Source organism: Geotrypetes seraphini, chromosome 12, assembly GCF_902459505.1.
Source record: "Geotrypetes seraphini chromosome 12, aGeoSer1.1, whole genome shotgun sequence".
In the NCBI taxonomy this organism is placed as follows: Eukaryota; Metazoa; Chordata; class Amphibia; order Gymnophiona; family Dermophiidae; genus Geotrypetes; species Geotrypetes seraphini.
Genome location: NC_047095.1, coordinates 22753156 through 22777350, shown reverse-complemented (window position 1 = coordinate 22777350; position 24195 = coordinate 22753156). Strand labels below are relative to the sequence as shown.

The following is a 24195-nucleotide window of genomic DNA, read 5'->3' as shown; positions in this document are numbered from 1 at the left end:
TTTAGCGCTGGCTGCCACGGTAATAGCTCCTATGCTCATAGAATTCCTATGAGCGTTGGAGCTGTTACTACAGCAGCCGGTGCTAAAAATGCTAGTGTGGCTTTGAAAAGGAAGGGGTGTGTGCCTTAAAACTTGTCACAGTTTGTCGTGACAGAATTTGACCAGTTTATATCAGCTGTTTTAGCTCCAGAGCAAAAGTAGATACAGACTGCAGATTTTTATCATAGATTATTCTTGCACTGGACACTACACTGTCAAATTTGCAGTACCGTTAATTCATTCTGAATAGCTGCATCAGAACATTCCTTCGAATTTTGCACCATTGCCAGTGGGCTGAAATTTGTCAATTTTCAGAGTCAATTATAAAAAAAGAGAGTCTGAATCTTTCTTCAACTAGTACTGTCTGAAAGAGGAAATATTACTCTACAAGATGTATATTTATTTATTTATTTTGCAATGTAGCAGTTATTGAAATATAAATCTGCTTAAAAGTGTGGGATATTTTGTGTGCATGGCCCATGAGATATACATATCACAAAGTTAGAAAATGTATATGAAATAGGTGTTGTGTTGGTCCATGGTGGCTTTGCCACTGCTGGTTTTCAAATGAGCAAACCAGTATCCCCATTGTCATAGGGGCCATGTCCAATAGTCATGCAACAACAGCCACGGGTGGATTTCTTTCCCGCAGGTTCCCAAACCTGTTTACATTATGGTTTATCTTGCCAAAAGGATTACAGCATTTCTTCTGCAAAGACTCATATTCAGTGAGGAAAAGAGTTTCATGGTGAAGACAAACTTGGTATGCTTTATCTAGGTTTGCTCCCGAATGTCTGATCAATAGCTTCTGCTCATGATAAGTAGAATCCTAAAATCTTTTAAATGCAGCCTTTTTTGCATGTAAAATTACATGACACTTTGATGCACCAGTTCCTTGCCCAATTGAACAGGGAGACAAAGTTATATCCTCTGCAAAGCCTGACATCTATAACCTAAAAATCAAAGAATACAATCTGAATTGAATGTCTTGGCTCAGGTTACAAAATGTTAAAAATACCTGACTAAAGCATGTGAATGGAGCCAAAGCAATAAACAAATGGCTAAAATGATTGGTAATAATGGGTTCAAAAAGGCCTACTTAAGCCTATCAATTCTGAGTGTAAAAACTATTTTAATGCTTGGAAAATACAAATGGTACACAAATATTACACATAGCAACCAGCTGATAAACCCAGTGCTGCCTTCACTGGAGAATGAACAGCAAATGAAGCACAAAATATAGTACCAATTGCTAAACTCGCTCACCACCAGAAAAACACATATTACAATACTGTAGAACCTTTAGACATATTTGACAAGCATAAAACAGAAATACAGTGGTATTAAAATTATTGAACATAAATGCAAATATTGCATGTCGCACTGCTAAGCATTTCTAACTTTGAGGTGAATTTGTACATTTATGACAGTGGCAGTGCAAAGCCAAAAGGCATGTATCTTATACAGTAAAATATTCTCTTTCAAACAGTGTTGCTTTTAGGAAGACTCTTTTTAAAAATTTTTTTTTTATAACTGACCCTGCAAATTGCCAAATTTCAGCCCCTCTGTCAAAGATGCCAAATTTGAAGGAATGCTATGATGTATCTATTCATGCAGATTTGCTTCAAATTTGAGAGTGTAGTGTTCAATGCAGGATATAAAAATCTGGAGCTAAAGCAACTGATAAACTGGTCAAAATCAAGAATTTTCAGGTGAATATCATCTCACAATAATAAACTTCTCTTTATTATGAAAGGGGTTGCCATACAGCTTATTCTAAGGAATTTGAAAAACTGGGATAGACTGCATTATTCCTTTTGGTGGGAGTCTCTCTGTCAAGTTTTTAAGATGGAACATATTTTTCCAATGGACCCCAAACCATCTTAAATTTCGTTAAGATTGATAATATTTTTTCTTTTCCTATGCTGATTGTACACATCCAGGGGAAGGAAGGGAGAGGGTGGGATACTTAAGGTCTTTGAATAAGGAACTGATAGTAGGGGAGGGAGGGTAATTGTTTTGATGAAATTTTTGTAAGAGTTTTAAGTGATGTTAAATGAAATTGATTGTATATTGTATCACACTTATTGATAAAGATTAAAAAAAAAAAAAAAAAAGATGGAATATAATATGGCCATACATCAGGGCCATTATAAGAAGTTTTTAAAGATTTGGGAGCCATTTGCAAAATTTTGTCAAGAGTGATTGGTGATTATGCCCTTTGGTCATACACGTCCGTTGGAATGTATTTTTCAATTTCTCATTTTTGAGTGTAGTTTTTGGTTATAATTATTGGGGAGGGGGGTGATATATCTTTTTGTCATAGATTATAATTGTATTTGTATTTAAGTGCTTTTATAGTTATATGATTGTATTATATTATGCACTTACTTATGGCTTTAAAATGAATAAAGAAATTTTAAAGAATTTTTAGGTGGTTTTTATATCTATGATGCTTATATTAGCATCATTGCAACTACCAAAAATTTAGCATTCTTGACTAATTATTCTCAATTTTACAAGTGGCTAAAAATGACACATTATTCATTACTGTGCACAATGCTGCCAACATCCAGACAAGTGGGTCTAGCTCAGTGACTATTGCAGTTAGGAATCTGAAATCTTAGGAAAATTCTTAGTACCCTCACTATTCAATGTGCAAATTTTGAACAAATCTGAAATATAATGATGGGGATCATTAGACCACTTGTCGTGGAATGACTGACATATGAGCTAATTTTATATATTTTTAATGTTGCAATCCACTGAGTTAGTTGGATCAGCAGTGAAATAATATTGTGCCATTTGACACTTAGGGCTCCTTTTACAAAGCCGCACTAGGGCCTTAACGCGCGGAATAGCGCGCGCTAAATTGCTGCATGCGCTAGCCGCTACCTCCTCTTTTTGAGCAGGTGGTAGATTTCCTGCTAGCGCGTGCTAATCTGGTGTGTGCGATAAAACCGCTAGCGTGGCTTTGCAAAAGGAGCCCTTAGAGATCCATCTACAAATTTATGGTAAAAAGTGGTCTTAGGAAAAACCCATATATGGGCGCACTATATGCTGAGGCCATTTTTACTGCAGTCAGAAAATGGCCGGTTTTCTATTTCTCTTATTAATGTCCATGCACTAAAGGCCATATTCTGTAAATGGTGTCCCGATTGTAGGTGGCAGTAGTCATACTACTGCTGTCTAACCAGCCAATTGGGAAGCAGGTTTTCTAAAAAAAATAATCTGAGGCAGACTGCATACACTGTAGGTGTCCCTCATGTTTGAGGGAGATGCGTCGGAACACTTAAGCTCGCCTGAGGCTGGATATGAGCATGGTTTTGCACAGAAGTAGCCTTGGGCAAGCTTAGGCATCTCCCTAGGGACATACGTGCCTGAAATGCTGGCTATTGAAATGCTGGTCTACATTTCAAATAGACGCGGTTGCTAAACTGGTTGCGGCAGGGAGATATCCCTGCCGTGATCAGCTGAGTGGCCATGGCAGGGAACCCCTGAACCTCACTGAAAGCCGGCCGACAGAAGGGATGCCTAATTCCTCCCACTGTCACCTCTGAACACCCCATACTCTCCATGGCAGGAGGGATGCCCAATCCCTCCTGCCCATGGGAGTGGCTTTAGGGATCTGACCAATCGGAATCTTAGGCCACTCCCAGTGCATACCAGAATGCATTGGGAAGGAGGAATACTGCAGTTGGCCCAAGTACCTAAAGCCCCTCTTATGGATTGGGGCCTTAGGCACCTGGGCCATTCAGGGCCTTAGGTCTCTCACTGGTGCATCCCAGGATGCACCAGGAAGGGGAAGGCCTGCCATTCTGAAGAGGCGGGTCTGTTAGCTGATGGTACTCCAAAAGGTACAGGGGGTGGTTGAGATGCTGGGTTGCGGGTTCTGTTCTGGGGGGGGGGGTGCTGGGATGGGGCTCTGTTTTGGGGGTACTAGGGTGGGGGCTCTGCTTGTTTTTGGAGTATCCTCCAAAAATATTTCGGCCCAAACCATGCAACCCTCTTCAATTTGATCCACCCTATCATTGCGATATAATTTGTACCCTGGTAACAGTGTTCCATTGGTTATCCTCATTCCACCAGGACACTAGCTCTATTATATCTAACACTACTCTTCCATCTTATTTTTTAGATGTCTAGCATTTGTATTCAGACATTTCAGAAGTGCGTTTTTCATTTATATCCACAAGCTGCTTAGAAGTTGACATAACCTATTATTGCCTTTGTTGCAACCTCTACCGGATGCCCTAACAACCTCCAAAAATATTTTGGTCCAAACAATGCACTCATGATTGATTGTTGATGTACCCTCCCAAATTTTAATTTAAAAGTTTTGCCGATCTTCAAGAAAGGTTTAAGGGGAGATCCAGGAAACTACAGACCGGTGAGTCTGACCTCGGTACCAGGAAAGATGGTAGAGTCACTGATAAAGGACCGCATCATTGATCACCTTGATGGACACGGGCTGATGAGAACCAGTCAGCACGGTTTTAGCAAAGACAGATCGTGTTTGACAAACTTGTTGCACTTCTTTGAGGGAGTAAACCGACAGATAGACAAGGGCGATCCGGTCGACATTGTATATCTGGATTTTCAGAAGGCGTTTGACAACTTTCCGCATGAACGACTATTTCGGAAAATTGCGAGCCATGGAATCGAGGGTGATATACTCACATGGATTAAAAACTGGCTGGATCAGAGGAAACAAAGAGTGGGGGTAAATGGACAATACTCGAACTGGAAGAGCGTCACCAGTGCGGTGCCACAGGGCTCGGTGCTTGGACCCGTGCTCTTCAACATCTTATAAATGATCTAGACATTGGTACGACGAGTGAGGTGATTAAATTTGCAAACGATACAAAGTTATTCAGAGTAGTGAAGACACGGGATTGCAAAGATCTGTAACGTGACATAATCAACTTGAGGAATGGGCATCAACATGGCAGATGAGGTTTAACATGGATAAGTGTAAAGTGATGCATGTAGGTAACAAAAATCTCTTGCACGAATACAGGATGTCCGGGGCGGTACTTGGAGAGACCTCCCAGGAAAGAGACTTAGGAGTTATGATCGACAAGTCGATGAAGCCGTACACGCAATGTGCGGTGGCGGCAAAAAGGGCGAACAAAATGCTAGGAATGATAAACAAGGGGATCACAAGCAGATCAGAGAAGGTTATTATGCCACTGTACTGGGCCATGTGCGCCCTCACCTGGAGTACTGCGCCCAGCACTGGTCGCCGTACATGAAGAAGGACATGATGCTACTTGAAAGGGTCCAGAGAAGGGCGACTAAGATGGTTAAGGGGCTGGAGGAGTTGCCGTATAGTAAAAGATTAGAGAAACTGGGTCTTTTCTCCATCGAACAGAGGAGATTGAGAGGGGACATGATTGAAACATTCAAGCTACTGAAGGGAATAGACTTAGTAAATAAGGACAGGTTGTTCACCCCCTCCAAGGTAGGGAGAACGAAAAATGTAAGAAAGTTCTTCTTCACTCAGAGAGTGGTAGAAAACTGGAACGCTCTTCTGGAGTTTGTCATAGGGGAAAACACCCTCCAGGGATTCAAAACAAAAGTTAGACAAGTTCATGCTGAACCAGAACGTACGCAGGTAGGGCTAGTCTCAGTTAGGGTGCTGGTCTTTGACCAAGGGCCGCCGTGTGAGCGGACTGCTGGGCACGATGGACCACTGGTTTGACCCAACAATGGCAATTCTTATGTTCTTATGTTAAAAGCTGTGGTATCTCTTTTAAATGTTAATGCCATCAGCCTGGCTTCATCCAGGTTAAAGTGGAGTCCATCTGCCCAGTTCTTAACAAGTCTAAATCCCTCATTCCTTCAAAATCTTCTTTTTTTTAAATTGAATATTTAGATTTTTATTAGTTTTTCAAGATATATAAAATACAACACAACTATAGCAAATTCAAGATTACATGTTACAGAAGTTTTTCAAGATATATAAAATACAACAACACAACTATAGCAAATTCAAGATTACATGTTACAGAATACAACAATGATCACCCTCAGTATACTAAATGAACAAGTCCCCTACACCTACACCCCCCTGGACAGCAGAGATCTACCCCATATTCCAACATAGATCTCATACCTCCCCCCGTCTCCTATTTTCCCCAGGAGAAAGCAGGAGTAGATAACAGTAATGAAACATTAAAGAGCATCCAATTTGTTCCCCAACAATCTCCAAGTATATTCTTGAGATGCATAATAATGTCGTTTAGCTACAGATATTTCCATTCTCCCCATGGACACCAAGTGGTTAATCCAGTGAGCGTGAGAGGGGCCAGAAATACTTTTCCAATGGTTCGCTATTAAGCACTTCGCCGCAGCTAAACCTAGACGAAGAAGCTTAGTTTGCCATTTATATTCCTGGATATTATACAAACCCAATAAACAACTTTGGGGTGTAAATCCCAGAGGCCTCAACGAGAGATCAGACAATGTTTGTACTACTTTCCTCCAAAAAAGACTCGAGAGGGAACACTCCCACCAAATGTAAGCATGACATCTTCAACACTGATTAGTCACCTGGGGGAACATTCGATGCAGTCGCTCAGGTGTATAGTACCAATGCGTCAATACCTTGTAAGCATTTTCTTGGACAAGAGCACAGGAGGATGCTTGGTAAACTTCCCTACATATGACCCCCCCCCCCCCATTTTTTAGATGAAAATGTCTGCCCTAGGTCCCCTTCCCAGTGCTTCACATAGGGAAACCGATGGAAAGTATATCCCTTCCAATACAGATAAAGGATTGAGATAGGTCTAGGGACCTTCTGTATCACCAGCCACAAATTCTCAAAATGTTCCTGCAAGACAGGGAATCTAGATCCCTAGCCCTGAGTAAGCATAAAATGACGAGCCTGATAATAAGCCAAGTAATCCCCATCGGGCAGCCCATACTTCCTCTGAAGTAGTGCAAAGGAAATCACCCCCTACATCCCCAACAAATCTCGAAATGTAACCAGCACTTTCTGGGCCCATTGACGAAAAACTTTATTATCCCTCCCTGTTGGAAATTGAAGCTCATCCATTATGATGCCAAGGAGGACACTAAAGCACCATTCCCCAAATTATCCCTTACCCATTTCCACAACACAATTAGGTGCCGGAGAAATGGGTTATCAACCGCCCTAACTCAATTGTGAAGCATACCTGAACCCCAGAGCCTATGCTTCAGCAAACCCGGACCCCCACTAGCTTGTTCCAATTGCACTCCGGATTTAAATTCCCCTATTGCCCAATCTAATAACAATCAAAGTTGAGCTGATTAAAAGTACCAAATTAAATTTGGGACCCCTCTACTGCCCACTTTCCTAGCTGCCCACATCAGTTTTTGGGAAATTCAAGGAGGTTTCCGTTGCCAAATAAATCTCCTCAACTCAGCATTCAAACCCTTAAATTCAGCTGGGGGCACTGAAGCAGGTAGAGTTTGAAAAAGAAACAATAGGCGAGGAAGCACATTCATCTTAACCACGGCTATCCATCCCCACCAAGATAATCATAAACCATGCCATCGCTGTAGGTCCCTACAAATGCGCTGGAAAATGGGAAGATAATTCACCACATAGAGCCTAGTCAAATTGGTAGGAATGTGAATGCCCAAATATCTAATCCCCTGTGAGGCACAGCGGAAAGGAAAGGTCCCCTGTAACCTAGCTATGTCCAATAATGCCTACCCTAGGAGCAAAAAATCCCCAGCAAGACACTTATACTGGGGCATGATCCAAAATGTGCATAGGCTCTATTTCACCTCTTGCCAACCCTTCCCACTGATTCCTATGGATCCATATGCCATTCAATCTAGTGTATACCTGTTGAGAATGCGAATAGAAGGGACCCTATGGGATCCATGTAAAATCCTCCAGCTATAAATCAATCCCAAAGAGAGCATCAGAGCTCTCAGGGCTTTACAAGGAGTCTTGAGGGCATCCTTCCTGCCCCCAGAATGATCCAACTGTGGATCTGGAGGGACAATGAAATCCCAGCCCAGATACACCGTTCCGTGCACAAATGTTCCCAGGTCCTCCTGCAATCCCCTGAAAAACGCAGCCTGAGCTGTGTTTGGGCCATAAACATTTACTATAGAAATGGGGCTCCCCTGCAATGTTCCCCTCAATGCCAAACATCTCCCCAACTTATCCCAGTACACCTGAGCGACTTGCAATCCCAGCCCCTTTCTTACCAAGATGGCCAGTCCACTGAACCTTTTAGTGGACCCTTCCCCTTGATGTGTCCATACCATTTCAAATTATGGCTTTTGTAGCAAGGCCGCATCCCTTGGTCTTAAATGCATCTCTTACAACAAGCAAATATCCCACTTCATGTGTTTTAACTCCTGAAACACCATACTCTGTTTCCCCAGATTATTTAACCCGTTAACATTCCAAGAACCCAGAATCACCTCTGCTTCCCCTGTATGATCCCCCCGCCCCAACCTCTGCTGTCCTCGAAAACTGGCCTGTCCCCCATTCCCCTCCAAGACTCTGTCCAGATGTGCTCGGACCAGCCAATATAGGAAAAATGAAGTCAAATCGAAGAGGCTTATCGTTCCTCAGCCTCCTTCCCAAAGTATACCCAATGCCCCAAGACCCTCAAAAAGAATATGCCCTGGATACCCATGTGTCCAAATCATTATCTCACATTAACCACATTTACCAACCCAAAAACCCACACAAGTGCATCCCTTCTCCCCCTCCCCCCAAAAAAATATGAACCAAACAGAAGACAGAATTCAAAAGAGCTATACATCAGCAAAGCCAGAGCGATACAAGTTATTTCCAACCCCAACCCGTCACTCATTCCTCCCACCCAGTCCCCCTAGTACTCTGTCCCAAATTCACTGTTCACCCTCTGAAATGTCCAACGTACCCACCACCACTCCAAATTCCTCTAACCTGCAAAAAAGCAATTTCCTAAAAAGAACTAAGGAGTAAAAACAATAGAAGTTCTGATAATAGCAATCCAGTTCGAGCTGTCCCAATGGGCCAAACTGTATCTGAACTTGAGATAGGGTGCTACTGTCCAGCCTTCCCAACTCCCGCTGCCGGAGAACACCGCAAATTCTGGTCAGGCACCACACCACAACCCAAATCTTTCATCGCCAGCCATGCTTCTGCCACCATATCCACCTTAAGATTCTTCCCATTGATGGTCATCAAGATCCCAAAAGGGAAAAGCCACCAGTATCGGTAGCCCTCAGAACGTAGTACTTGGGTGACCTCCTTGAACGCTCTCCTCTTTTGAAGCGTAACCGATGCCAAATCTTGATAAACTCTGACTGAGATCTCTTGTCAGAGAAAAGTTTCAGTTACGTCTCGCTGCCTGAAGAATCTGTTCTTTAAGAAGGTAGTTGCCAAAGCAGGCTATGATGTCTTGGTTGCCCACCACTTGAGCCGGTCCCAAGCTCCCATGAGCCCTATGTAAAACTATGGATGAAGGTTCCACCTCAGCATAAGCACCCAGCAGCTGGCTACAGAACTCCTGCAGAATGGTGAGCACCAAAAAAGTGTCCTTCAACTCAACTGATAAGTTGAAGGACACTTTTTTGGTGCTCACCATTCTGATTGGGACAATTCCACTCTGTTTTTGTGCTTTGAGTTTGTGGTCTTGTTTCCCCTGTTTTTGTTTTGCCACTTTTTTACAGAACTCCTGCATCACCTGCCTGGCATCTTTGAAGTAGTCTTTTTCAGGAATACCCTTAAAGTATAGATTATTTCTACGTGATCGATTCTCCAAATCCTCAACTTGACTCTGTAATTCCTCCAGTTGGGCCACTACCGAATCTGCCACCTTCTTAGTCTCTGTTACTGTAGTCGCCACATGTTCAATCTTATCTACAATCTTCTCTTTTCTGGATTGAGACTTAATAGCTTCTTGGGTCCTACACATGGAACACAGAGCACTCTAAACAGAAATTTCCATTAAATGGTAAACCATAATGGTAAACAAAAAGGCAAGGGAGGTGTCTTTTCAACCAATAATCGAGTCTATTTAAACCAGTAGTCCCAGTCTTTATTTAAACCAGTAGTCCCAACAAGGATCAAAGTCTCGGCGTATTGGAGATGCCTTCCCCAGAAGACACTTTGCTGAAAGACACTGAGTCTGAATCACTCTTGTGTAAATGGTGACACACTGCTCTGAGCAATGCTGTTTGTTTACACAAGAATGATTCGGACTCAGCATCTTTCAGCAAAGTGTCCCCTGAGGAAGGCGTCTCCTGTACGCCGAGACTGGGATCCTTGTTGGGACTACTGGTTTAAATAAAGACTGGGCTAGTGGTTTAATAAAGACTCGATGAACATAAGAACATAAGAATTGTCGCTGTTGGGTCAGACCAGTGGTCCATCGTGCCCAGCAGTCCTTTCACACTGCGGCCCTTAGGTCAAAGACCAGTGCCCTATTTGAGTCTAGTCTTACCTGCATACGTTCTGGTTCATCAAGAACTTGTCTAACCTTGTCTTGAATCCCTGAAGGGTGCTTTCCCCTATAACAGCCACTGGAAGAGTGTTCCAGATTTCTATCATTCTCGGGGTGAAGAAGAACTTCCTTACATTTGTACGGAATCTATCCCCTTTTAACTTTAAAGAGTGCCCACTCATTCTCTCCACCTTGGAGAGGGTGAACAATCTCTCTTTCTCTACAAAGTCTATTCCCTTCATTATCTTGAATGTTTCGATCATGTCCCCTCTCAGTCTCCTTTTTTCAAGGGAGAAGAGGCCCAGTTTCTCTAGCCTCTCATTGTACGGCAACTCCTCCAATCCCTTAACCATTTTTGTTGTTCTTCTCTGGACCCTTTCGAGTAGTAGTATGTCCTTTTTCATGTACGTCAACCAGTGTTGGATGCAATATTCCAGGTGGGGCACACCATGGCCCGGTACAGCGGCATGATAACCTTCTCCGATCTGTTCGTGATCCCCTTCTTAATCATTCCTAGCATTCTGTTTGCCCTTTTCACCGCCGCTGCGCATTGCATGGACAGCTTCATTGACTTGTCTACAAGTACTCCCAAGACTCTTTCCTGGGGGCTCTCTCCAAGTACTGCACCAGACATCCTGTATTCGTGCATAAGATTTTTGTTACTGACATGCATCACCTTGCACTTATCCACGTTGAACCTCATTTGCCATTTCGCGGCCCATTCCTCGAGCGTGTTTGTCTCATTGTAGGTCTTTGCAATCTTTCTGTGTCCTCACTACTCTGAATAACTTTGTGTCGTCCGCAAATTGAATCACCTCACTTGTCATATCAATTTCCAGGGGGTTTATAAATATGTTGAAGAGCATGGACCCGAGCACCGAACCCTGCGGTACTCCACTCGTGATGCTTTTCCAGTCTGAGTATTGTCCATTTACCCCCACTCTCTGTTTCCTATCTGCGAACCAGTTTTTAATCCATGTGAGTATATCACCCTCGATTCCATGGCTTGCAGTTTTTCAAAGTAGTCATTCATGCAGGTCCTTATCGAATGCCTTCTGAAAATCCAGATATACAATGTCGACTGGGTCACCCTTGTCTATCTTCCTGTTTACTCCCTCGAAGAAGTGCAGTAAGTTTGTCAAGCAAGACCTTCCTTTGCTGAAGCCGGGCTGGCTGGTCCTCATCAGATTGTATCCATCAAGGTGATCAATGATGCGGTCCTTTATCAGTCAGACTCACTGGTCTGTAGTTTCCCGGATCTCCCCTCGAACTTTTTTGAAAATTGGTGTAATATTTGCCACTTTCCAGTCTTCCGGAATCCTTCCTGATTTGATCGACAGATTGGCTGTTAGTTGAAGAGTTCAGCTATAACCCCTTTCAGTTCCTTGATTACCTTCGGGTGGATGCCGTCCGGTCCCAGGGATTTATCATTTTTAAGCCTATCCCTTACCTTTTTGTTTGACTGCATATATCCCAAGGCGAGATGCTCTTCTGTTTGCCAAACTGTAATGGTAAAATAGTATGTGAAATTCTAACAGAGACTTTTATAGTAGATGATGGCAGATAAAGACCTGCATGGTCCATCTATTCTGCCCGACAAGATAAACTCGTGGCATATGCTATATAACAGGCTTGTATAACCTACGGCCTGTGGGCCAGAACCCAGCCTGCCAAGTGATTCTTCCTGGTCTGCAGAAGCTTGGCAATTCTCAAAAATCTTCCCCACCATGACTTGGCTCTCTGAAAACTTCAGTTGTGCAGTACTGGAAGTTCAGATTGGTGTCGCTGTTTAAAAGTCTCAAGTTTGGAGGAAGCCGAGTCATGATGGGGGAGGAATTCTGCTATTTCTTTTGCTGAAGTGAAATGAGGGGAAAAATTGAGTGAAGGCTGTGGGGGAAAGAGTGCAAGTGTGAGTATGTAGATACACGCATGTTTTGGGCCCTCCAAATGTTATGAAATATAAAATGTGGGCCCGGATTAAAAAAAAAAAGGTTGGAGAACCCTGGTATATAATATATTTGATCTTGATCTTTCTTTGCCATTTTCAGGGAATTGACTGTAGAAGAAATCCTAAACTTCCCTAAATAAGCAGAATGACTTAAAAGACATTGAGATTACCTATTTAAACCCATGTCTAACTTTTCCCAAGTTTGAATGAAAATTCCAAGCAGGTAAAAATCCAGTACCAAACATGCCCATTTCTAACTGCAAAACATCTTATCTTATTTTTTATAAATGGATGTGTTTGTGCTCAGTGTGTCTATCGTTATGAACCATTAAAAAAATAAAAAAAAAACATTCAAAAGAAAACCACACAGAACAAGTCATTGAAATGTAGGACGGGCCATCATTAGTTACCTGGCCACACAGACAACCCAGCAGAGCACTGGGGCACCCTAGGGGGCACTGCAGTGAACTTCACATTCCCCTTATATTGTATGGTGAGCCTTTCAAAACCTACTGTAACCAACTGTATACTATACCAATTGCTTTTATGCCTGCAGGTGATGCCTATATGTGGGTACAGTGAGAGTAGGATGGGGTTTGGAAGGCTCATAAATTATACTGTATGTGTAGTGATTAGAGTAGAGTATGGGCCTGAGTCCCCCTCTCTATAATTTACTACACGGCCCACCAGGCTACTCCAGGAACCTGCTTACTGCTCTAAATAGGACTGGCCATAACATCTGAAGCTGTCCTACAGGCAGGTATGTACTGTTTCAATCACATCTTTGGGGAGGGGGTGGCGGCTTGAGGTTAGTGATCACTAGTGGGGGGGAGTCATGCCTTGATCTGGTCACTTTGGCACCTTTTTGCACTTATTTGTTGTTAAACAGGTCTAGCCCCAGATGTCTGAATTGTGCCCTAGACGTATTCTTAAATGTTGGATTATGGCAGAAAAATGTCCAAGTCATAAGCCTGCCCTATCTCACCCACACCAGGCCTTTAACATGCCCCCTTGAGATTTAGATGAACTGCAGATGAACAGTGTAGAAATCTGTCTAGAAAATAGGTTATGAAAATAGCAAATTGGGAGGGTTAGGTGAGGGGGGAAAACATCTACCTGCCTGTTTATGCCACTTTTTGGACACTTTTCTTTTTTGAACATGAACTCTAGTAATGTAGTAAATACCCAACAGTCGCACGCACTAGCGATTCAAGATTAAACCAACAATGTATGTGGTATGATATACAAATAACTGTAATGCTATAGGGAAAACTCTCCTTTATCCAAGGACAAGCAGGCAGTATATTTTCACATGTGGGTGACGTCATCCACAGAACCTGGCATGGACACTCAAAAAGTGCACTGTCACTTTAAAACTTGAAGTCTGCCTGTACCGCGTGCAGGTGCCTTCAGCTTGCGGGACCATCAGCCTATTTTTGACTGGGAATGTCAATTCATTTTTTGTATACCATCTACTTAACCTCCCAGGACCATCGAGTCCTATGACCTTGTGTCGGAGGTTTTTCATTCGATGACCAAGGCTCCTAGCGGCTTCAACAGTGCACTCGATGCCAGAGGACCATTTCAAGCAAGGATCTGCATAACTGTTGTGTCCAGTGCCTAGGTCCTGATCATCGAGAGATTTCTTTTACACCCTGCTGTCGCTTGCAGAAGAGGTCGTTTAAAACCAGAAAGATACAGTTCAAGAAACATTTTGGTTCTTCAAATGCATCGACTATGGCTGAAGACTCTGATGCTGGTACCCAACATCACTTGATGCCATTATTGACGCCGGTACTGACGGTTCTGACAACACACTCCTCTTCGTTGATTCCACCGTCGGGAACCTCGTAAGAAAGCAAAGAAGCACAAATGCCTTATCCCTCAAGACAGGCATCAGCATTGTCTCAAGCCTCATCGTCATTGATGCATTCCAAGCATCGATGCACCAATGGCAGATCACCGTCATTATAGTCTGTGCCTCCTCTGAGGCATGCCTCATCATTAAGCTCTCTAGTGCCTCGACAACCAGCACCTAATGTACCCTTGCCAACATCGGTACTGGTGCCATCCCTGCAGGAACAGCTGAGCAAGCTGTGCTGCTGCAGACGCACTCAGTACCAATCCTTGCTTTCACACTCCCAGCCTCAGCTCAGTCTGAGCAATGCCCAAAAATGCCATCCAGGCACAGAGCTCGGACACCACAACGTCAAGTATCTACATTGAGGCCTACATCATCGTTGAGAGAGCATAGTTCATCATTCCATTTTTGACGATTGATCTTGTGCTCATTCCAGTGCTCCTCATGACGATCTCCACGGCATTCCCCTCATTGATATCAATATGCAAGACCTGCCATCAAGAAGTATGTCTCTGAATTATCTCTCTGCTCTTCCAGTGACTATCCAAAGCTGATAGCAGATGAGTCTTATGGCATAGCCTTGGAGCCTTGCTGCAGTGAAGGTTACCCCCAGAGAATCTGTCACAAAATTCATAAGACAGATGAGGCAAGCACTCCCAATAAATATGGAGTCTGAAACAGAGCCTCAAGCAGAACTTATGAATGCACTCAGTTACAAAGACTGACCTAAAGACCGCATAAAAGTTACTCTTCACAGCCTCATGAAAGAGATCTTATTTAAAAACTAGGGATTTCCACTTTTGTGTCCCAGTAGCTCTATATAAATTGCACACTCTTTATCGGATCCAATTTTGCCTTGGCTTTGACAGATCACAGCTACATCACCAGTCTTAGGTTGTAGAGTACGCCTTGAAGAGAGCAAACAACTCCAGAACTTATGCCATTACTCCCTCTGGGAGAAAAGGCAGAACTTCTGGATAAATGTGGGTGCAGTTTATTCCAGGGCTCTATGTATGCTGGTGAATAGAATTTTAAACTACAAGTTTTACATGAAGTTTCTTATCTAAAAGATGTCCCTTCATGATCAATACATAACATTGGAGCATCTACCTTTTTCCAACATCTAATGAACAACCTCCTAGAGACCAGAAAGTACATGGTGCATTCTACATTTGACATTTTTTATATTACCTCTTGAACCTCTGCAGTACCAATTGCCATGCAAAGACAAGTGTGGCTAAAAATCTCTGATCTAGATACCAACTTTCAAGACTCTCTCTCTAACGTCCCTTTTAAAGGGGATGATTTGTTTGGAGACCCCGAGGAGCATACACAGAAAATCAAGAATCATATTGACTGCATGACCACCTTGTCCTCCTCAAAATCTCTTCAATTTCAGACACTATGGAGATACTCAAACAACTCAAGCGCTCCACTAATTATTTGAGACACAGATATCAACAGCCTTCTGTATCTACTCGGCCAATGACTCGCAAACACCCCAGACAACAGAGGCAGTAGAAAGCTTCTGCACTACCTCAGTCTAAACAGCAGCAGTATTTTTACTTCCTCCTAGAGAGCATGGTTAACCTTTGTCTCATAGGAGGTTGGCTCACCCATTACCATCAGTGTTGGTCCCTAATAACATCAGATCATTGGGTCCTTCAGGTGGTGAGTCAGGGTTATGCCCTTTGTCTACAGATGAAACCTCCAAACCACCCCCAAAAGTCTCTTTTCAACTCCCAGCAGAAGGCCCTCCTTCACAAGGAGCTGTCAGTTCTCCTCCTCAGTGCCACAGAACAAGTTCCTCTGCAGAAGAGGGACCAAGGGTTCTACTCCAAATATTTTCTCATACTGGAAAAGACAGGAGGCATCTGTTCAATTCTAGATGTCCGAGCTCTCAAAAACTACTTGGTAAAGGAGAAGTTTCGTATGGTCTCTCTGAGAACCTTATTACCACTATTAGAGAAGAAGACTGGCTCTGTTCTCTAGATCTGAAAGAAGCATACACCCATATGGACCTGAAAGAAGCATACATCCATATTCTATCCTGCCTTCTCACAGGAAATAACTTCCACTTTTGAGTAGGAGCACATCTCTTTCAGTACACAGTGCTTCCATTTGGTCTGGTATCTGCATCCAGAGTATTCATGAAGTACTTAATAATAGTAACTAATAATAGTAACTGCACTCCTTCTCTCATACAGTTTTCACATGTTCCATTACCTGGATGATTGGTTGATCAAGGCTTCCACACTTCAACAATCTCTCCAAGCCACGAATGCAACAGTTTGTCTACTGAAGCTCCAGGAATTTGTAGTCAAATATGATAAATCCCATCTAGAATCCACTCAAACTCTAGAGTTCATTGGAATCATCTTCGACACAACTCAAACTCATGCCTTCCTACCTCAACAGAGAATCGATACTCGAGTTTGAATTTGTCAATAGATCTCCTCTTGTTGCCATGTTACAGCACACCAAATGCTGTGAGTCTTCAGCCAGATGGCTTCTACAGTACATATAACTCCATTTGCCCATCTACATCTCAAGGAATCTCAATGGGCACTTTTCATCCTAATGGTCTCAAGCCATTGGTCTTCTCTCCCAATAGCTGAGAGTGACCTCATCTCTCTAAAACTCACTTTAGTGGTGGTTATTGCCGACCAACCTCTTTATTTGAGATACCACCACATCAAAAGATATTGTTAAACGATGCCTTCATGCATGGCTGGGGAGCCCCCCCTCAAATGATTCCATACTCAAGGCTCTTGGAGTCCTCCCCAAAGAACTCTCCATATGAATTTCCTAGAGCAGTGTTCTTCAACCTTTTTACACCTATGGACCTGCGGAAATAAAATAATTATTTTGTGGATTGGCACCGGTCCGTGGACCAGTGGTTGAAGAACACTGCTATAAATTGTTTTCATTGATCTGTCATACTGTTTGTGATAAAGTGTTTTTTCACACAGATTTTGTTAATTTCCTTTAGCTTTAGTTATATTCTTATGAATTTTATGTATGGAATGGCAGATTAATATATTTTTAGTTTAAAACTATTTTTACAGCTATTTATCTGCCTTGGTGCTCCATTTACAAGATGTACAGAGCTTTGAAGCTTTCTATTAGGGTCTTTTTAAAAAATATATATATTCATTATTTTAATTGAAAGATGGTCCCTAAGCCTGTTGGCTATTTTAAGATGGTTTTATATTTTTAGGTGGTTGACAAGGCATTTGGCCATCACACTAACCTGAGAGCAAGTGCAAACCTTGGTAGGCAAGCTATTAAAGAAGTTATTAATAGCTTTTTTTCATGTTTTCTTCTCCAGCCTGGTGTTGAGCATTCTGATGCTGCTATTTCCAACAGTGGCTTCCTCCCCTTCCCTCCGCTCCCCTCACAGCAGCTCTCAGTACTTGCCTGCAGCAATGATTCACTTAGGCAGCCTTGGGTCCTCTGATGGGCCTCTGAGGAAAGAGGAAGTTGCATCATCAGAGGTGGGCCACGACTCAGCAAAAGCCCAAAGGCTGCCTAAGTGAATCGCTGCTACAGGCAAGTACTGAGAGCTGAGGGGAGGAAGCCACTGTCGTAGGCTCTTGCCGGCCCTGCACGGACCAATAGGTAACTTGCTCAATCTCTCTGGTTCTGCATGGACTGGCAGGAAACTTTTGCCCGATCTCACTGGCCCTGCTCGGACTGGCAGGAAATTTCTGCGGACCAGCACAGGTCCGTGGATCAGTGGTTGAAGTACACTGTCCTAGAGCAGTGGTTCCCAACCCTGTCCTGGAGGACCACCAGGCCAATCAGGTTTTCAGGATAGCCCTAATGAATATGCATGAAGCAGATTTGCATGCCTGTCACTTCCATTATATGCAAATCTCTCTCATGCATATTCATTAGGGCTAGCCTGAAAACACGATTGGCCTGGTGGTCCTCCAGGACAGGGTTGGGAACCACAGGCCTAGAGCATCCTGCAGTCCACAATGCTCTATACACATCTCCTGAATGTGGTACTCATCCACACAGACAACCAGATACCCTGTACCACCCCGCTTGTTCTTGTAATACATGGCTATTGCCTGCTCTGTCAAGAAGTGATCCAAATCTGGTCCTGTGTGATTACTCGCAACATTTTCTTAGTCTACCTAGCAGGAAAGGAGAACATCTTAGCCGACCAAGTTGAGCAGACTCCTACAATTGCACGAGTGGTCACTCAACTCCACCACTTTACATCAGATCTTTACGACTGGGGAGCTCCAGAAGTAGATCTCTTTGTTTCCCTCTTCAATCACAAACTGTTTATCTTCTGTTCCAAACATTTGTAGTTGGATGCGTTTTCACCTTGACTGGTGGGACATGTTCCTTTATTCTTTCTCTCCATTTCCTATACTTGTAAAAATTCTTCTCATTCTTCACCAAGACATCATGATTCTCATAGCACTTCGGTGGCCATGTCAGCCATGGTTCCCTCTCCTCCTACAACTCAGCAATAGGAAACCCATTACAGTTCAACTCTTTCCAACCTTGCTGATGCAGAACGAGGTGTCTCTTCTCCATCTCAATTTGTTAGTTAGCTTTCACAGAATGTTATCACTGGAGAAGCGGAGACTTAGAGGGGATATGATAGAGACTTACAAGATCACGAAGGGCATAGAGAAAGTGGAGAGGGACAGATTCTTCAAACTTTCGACAACTACAAGAACGAGAGGGCATTTGGAAAAATTTAAAGGGGACAGATTTAGAACCAATGCTAGGAAGTCCTTCTTCACCCAACGGGTGGTGGACACCTGAAATGCGCTTTCAGAGGGAGTGATAGGATAGGGTACGGTATTGGAGTTCAAGAAGGGATTGGACAATTTTCTGAAGGAAAATATAGATAGAGGGTTAGTATACAGGTTCTGGACCTGATGGGCCGCTGCGTGAGCGGACTGCTGGGCATGATAGACCTCTGGTCTGACCCAGCAGAGGCACGGCTTATGTTCTTATGTTATATCTCTCTCCCAACCAGCAACTGTCTTTACACACTCTGTACCAGTGTCAGCCATCATTGACACCTCTAGGAAAACCTACGCAGCATTGCTATCGTTTCAAGTGGACTTGTTTCCAATCTGGTATAATGTTAACTCACGGGATCCGATTACCTGTCCTCTCCCATCGGTACTAGATTATCTTCTACATTTCTTTAATTCTGTATTATAAACTACTTCATTCAGAGCTCATCTCAGTGCTATTAGTTTTTTTCATACTCATTTGACAAAAAGCCATTGTCTGTACATTCTTTGGCTTCCAGATTAATGAAAGGCCTTCTCCAAAGCAGACCTCCAATCAAACCTCCTCCTGTAACTTGGGACCTTAATGTTATTCTGTCCACTCTGATGAAACTTCCTTTTGAGCTATTCTCAACTTCATCTCTTAAACATTTTACTTAGAAAGTAACCTTCCTTATATCCCTCACGTCGGCACGTTGAGTCAATGAGCTTCAAGCCCTTATGTCAGATCCCCCTTTACAACGTTCTACCATGACAGGGTGCTTCTTCACAACCATCCCAAATCCCTCCCGAAGGTCATCTCAGAGTTTCATCTAAACCAGTCCATAGTTCTCTCTGTCTTCTTTCCAAGAAGTGGCACTCCACACGTTGGACTGTAAACATGCTCTTGCTTATTACTTGGATCTCACCAAACCTCACAGAACATCACTCAACTGTTCTACCTTTTGATCCAAACAGACCTGGAGCTCCTGTCACCAAGAGAACCATCTCAACACGGCTGGTGGCCAGCATTTCCTTTTGCTATGCTTGGGCTGGGCTGAGGCTTAGAGGCCGTGTCACGGCACATAAGGTTTGAACGATGGTGACTTCAGTAGCTCATCTATGTTCCACTCCCATTGAGAACATCTGTAAAGCAGTCACTTACTCCTCAGTTCATACCTTCACACTCCACTATTGTTTGGACAGTCATTCCAGATGGGATAGTTGGTTTGGCCAAGCAGTTCTACAAAATTTATTCTCTACTTAGTAGGTTAGTAAGTAACGTCCCTCCAACTCTTTTAGTTTCGCTAGGGTCATGGTAGTTGCCAGTCTTCTCAGGCATGATCATGGCAGCTAGGGAATCCCACATATGAGAATATGCTGCCTGCTTGTCCTTTGATAAAGCACAGTTATTTTTTTAACCTATAACAGGTGTTATCCAAGAACAGCAAGCAGATGTTCTCACAACCCTCCCACCTCCCCTAGTTGACTTCTTAGCTTTGTTACTGAACTGATGGTCCTGTGAACTGACGTCAGGCAGAAAGGCTCCTTCATCCATGTGGTATGGGCGGTCTTTAAGTGACTGTTCATGCCGAGTTCCATGGATGATGTCACCCACATGCGAGAATATCTGTCTGCTGTCCTTGGATAACACCTGCTGCAGGTAAGTAACTGCTTTTTTGTCTTATGAATAAAAAAATGGAACAAAACTCAGAAATTCACGCTTTTGCCAGTTTAGGGCTGAAAATATCAGTAATTGGTCTAAAAATCTCCCAAATTAAAATTTTTTATAATTTTGCTTGGTGATAGAACTCAAATAATATAAAATAATGTGCTCAAAGTGCAAAAGATATCCATAAAATAAACATCTTATTTATAGGTCTGTTCCACAGGGTTTCAAAATACTCAGCTTAATGAAGGGACATGGTTTGTTACTCAGGGCTGCTTCAGGAGTAAAGTCTCAGGTAAACTAGGGGAGTCTTTTATTAAAAGTTAGCATAAGTTACCTGCAATAGGACCCATTGTATTCCTATGGACCCTGCTACAGATAACGTGAGCTAGATTTTAGTAAAAAAACAATCAAACAAAAAAACCAAACAAAACCTCTATGTTAATGAAGGGTAGCTTGTTTATCAGTTAAGTTGAGCTGAGACATACCTGGTGTTAAGATCTCAAATAATAACGCATTCCTTTTCATCTTACTATACAATCCAGACTGACAGGTTATATCACTCTACCAGCAGATGAATAGAATCTGAACTCTTCCAGTGACATCATTGATATAAGGAGTGGTGCAGCCTGGAACTTGTCAGTATGGTGCAAGAAGGACTGGTGCAGCAGGTTTTTTTCTGAGTAGGCCTGACTCACCAGGTCCATGGCCTGCAGCATATTGAAGTAGAGCCTTGGTCAGGGTTTATTCCCAGGTATCAATCCATGGACCTTTTCCTGGTTGAACATATGACATTCTGCAGCCCTGAGCTTTAATCCATTTTGTTTAGTGAGGCTAGTTGACAGGGATTCCATAGGGTTTCTGTCTTCAGGGGTGAGTTCTTTCTCATTTTCTTTTGATTCCCTTCTATTCCCCCTCCCCTATGACAGTATTAAAAAAATAGATTCTTGTTTTCAGCTAATTGTATCAAAATTTGATTTAAAAAAAGGGGAGCAGAAGGGGAGATAAACAGAGTGGACACTTAATTGGCATTCAGTTAAGAGGCAGATAGCTGCAGCTAAGGGGCAGGACAATGTTGGATGTTGCTGGTGAGTCATCAGGGGTTATTTGTGTTGAGCAGCAGGGAATTTGCTGTGATTTTTAGCTCAGCTGGAGGTGATGTATATGCCTAGCTATAGGTGGGTTAAAAGACTTAGGAACCAATGTGTCAGTATGGTTCTTGCTGAGTAGGAGGTATCAGATAAGTAGTTTAAGCCATTAGCTCTCTTGCCTTGAGAGGATCTGGATAAGTTTCTTTGCCTCCCCTAGGCAGAAAACTTGATGGCCAGGACTAAGAATGGAACCTCCACCCTAAGAATTCTTGCAGCCTGAAGGTAGAATTGATTCTCAAGTAAGCATTTGGTGCTTAGGCAATCAAGATTCAAAGAGTGGTGTGTGGTAGTTATGTAGTGATAACCCTACTTGAGGTAGACACAGCGGATGCCCACCTTGGCGGAGTCAGTTTGCTTTGAATCTGGAGTAGCCTTCTTGGCTGATATACTATATAAGCTTATCTACATTTGTTGCCAGTCTGTAATCTCTTTGGAGGTGGTGGCTCAAATGTGGTTGGTTGGTTGGTGAGAACTTGGAGAAACTTCTTAAGGATTTAAGTGAGGCTAGGTCATAGCAGCTGCCCAAAGACAGTGGCCAGTCTCTGTCTTGGGGGTTGGGGCCTAAGTCTTGGACCAGGAATTGGGCTGTGTACCATCAGACTAAGAGAGCTTCAGCTACCTCATTGATGTTTCATGGCTAGAAGATACGCCATCTTCTTTCTGCATGGAAAAGGACCCCAGTGAGGATCCATGGATCATCTCTGGAAAGGTGTAGGTTGAGGGTTGCCTCTCCCTTTTTCACCAGGGTTCAGCCCTTATCACCACAGACTGATGGGTGCTAGAGATTCAACAGGGATATGCCTTAGAGTTTGCAGAATCTGTCTCAAATGCCTAGGGTAGCCCCTGCTTTTTACCCAGTGAAAGTGATAAGAAACTACTTTGTAGCACTTCTACCTCCTGGGAGTAGTAGAACTTATGCCAAGGCAAAATCAAGGAAGATTTTGTTCTAAGAAGGGATGTTGTACATGGAGGGGTAGAAAGTGCTGCCGCTGGCGAATCGGGCAGCACTCATGTCAGGGATGGAGTTGGGGAATGTCGGGGACATTCGGAAGGGGCTTCGGGGGTCGATCTTAACTGGGGCTTATTTTTGGGGTAGGGGTAGGGATTGGAGAATCTTTAAAAATCATGCTAGGGCTTATTTTTGGGATTGGGTTTACACGGTATGTCCTTCCTATCATTTTCTGCAAGAAACTCCCCTATATGTCCTATCTGTCCAAATTAGATTGTAAGCTTTTCTGAGCAGGACTATCTATTGCATGTTGAATGTACAGTGCTGAATACGCTTTTCAGCAGTATAGAAATGATAGTAGTAGTAGTTGTAGTAGTAGCAGCCCACATTGTGGGAGTGGACAACATGCAAGTGAATTATTTGAGTAAACATTATTTGGATCTGAGAGAGTGGGAGTTGAACTCCTCAGTCTTTCAGCTTCTAGTGGATTGGTAAAGAACACTTCTTTTTAATCTGATATCAGAATGCAGCATCCTCTCTTCTGTAGCTGAAGGAAGGAGCAGGGCAGGATAAGGATCAATGCCCTTCTGCAAAGCCTAGTCAGAGTGCGAATCCTTGTTTGTGTTTCCCTAAAGGCCCTTAATCAGTCCAGTTCTTTGAAAGGTAGAGTTTAAATCATGATTTAAATTACTAATGGCCTGTTATACAAAGCTGTGCTAGCGGCTGCCGCGCGGCAACAGCCCCGAAGCCCTTTAAATCTCTATGGGCATTGGGGCCGTTACCGTGCGGCAGCTGCTAGTGCGACTTTGTAAAACAGGCCCTAAGACTTAATTTAAATCATGCCCGTGACATTATGAATGGATTAATAGAATTCATTTACCAAAAAATGTAAACATTGCATGAAGATATAGCCATTCTACATAATTAAAAACTAATCATTATTTCAAGATGAATAACTTTTGGACTATACTGTATCTTAAATAGATTTTTCCTCAAAAAATAATTTTATTAAAATAAATCTAATTTAAATCAAACAAATCTGATTTAAATTGTAAAAATCCAATTTTTGTTTAAATTTAATTTTAAAAAAATTGATTTTTATCCACCCTGGCCTGGATACTTCATAAGCTAGATGTTCGCAGAATGCTCTTGCACACTTGAAAATGAAGAATTCTCTTCAGAAGTCGGATAGGTAATTCAGGGGATAAGATCTTGTTATTTGAGTACCCATTTGAGGCAGTAGGAGCAGCAGTGACATTTGTGGGTTAGTGGCTTTGGGAGTTTTGGTGTTGTAAGCATCCAAAGAGATTAAGTTGGTCAGGACATATTTGTCTTGGTTTTTTGGGAATGGTGCGAGGATTGTGGAACACTCCTATTTGAGTGTA

The 24195-nt window shown here is 42.8% G+C and overlaps 1 protein-coding gene across 4 annotated transcripts in view; it reads left to right on the top strand.

The window, feature by feature from the left end:
- MTF2 (metal response element binding transcription factor 2) overlaps window positions 1-24195 on the top strand; it is a 126069-nt gene that overhangs the window by 10298 nt on the left and 91576 nt on the right. The window contains exon 2 of one of the 4 annotated variants that reach the window (XM_033916834.1): window positions 12533-12655. The exons of the other annotated variants lie outside the window; for them this stretch is intronic. The gene's annotated coding sequence lies outside the window, so the exon portion shown is untranslated. The remainder of the gene's footprint in view (window positions 1-12532; window positions 12656-24195) is intronic. 4 annotated transcript variants of the gene reach the window in all.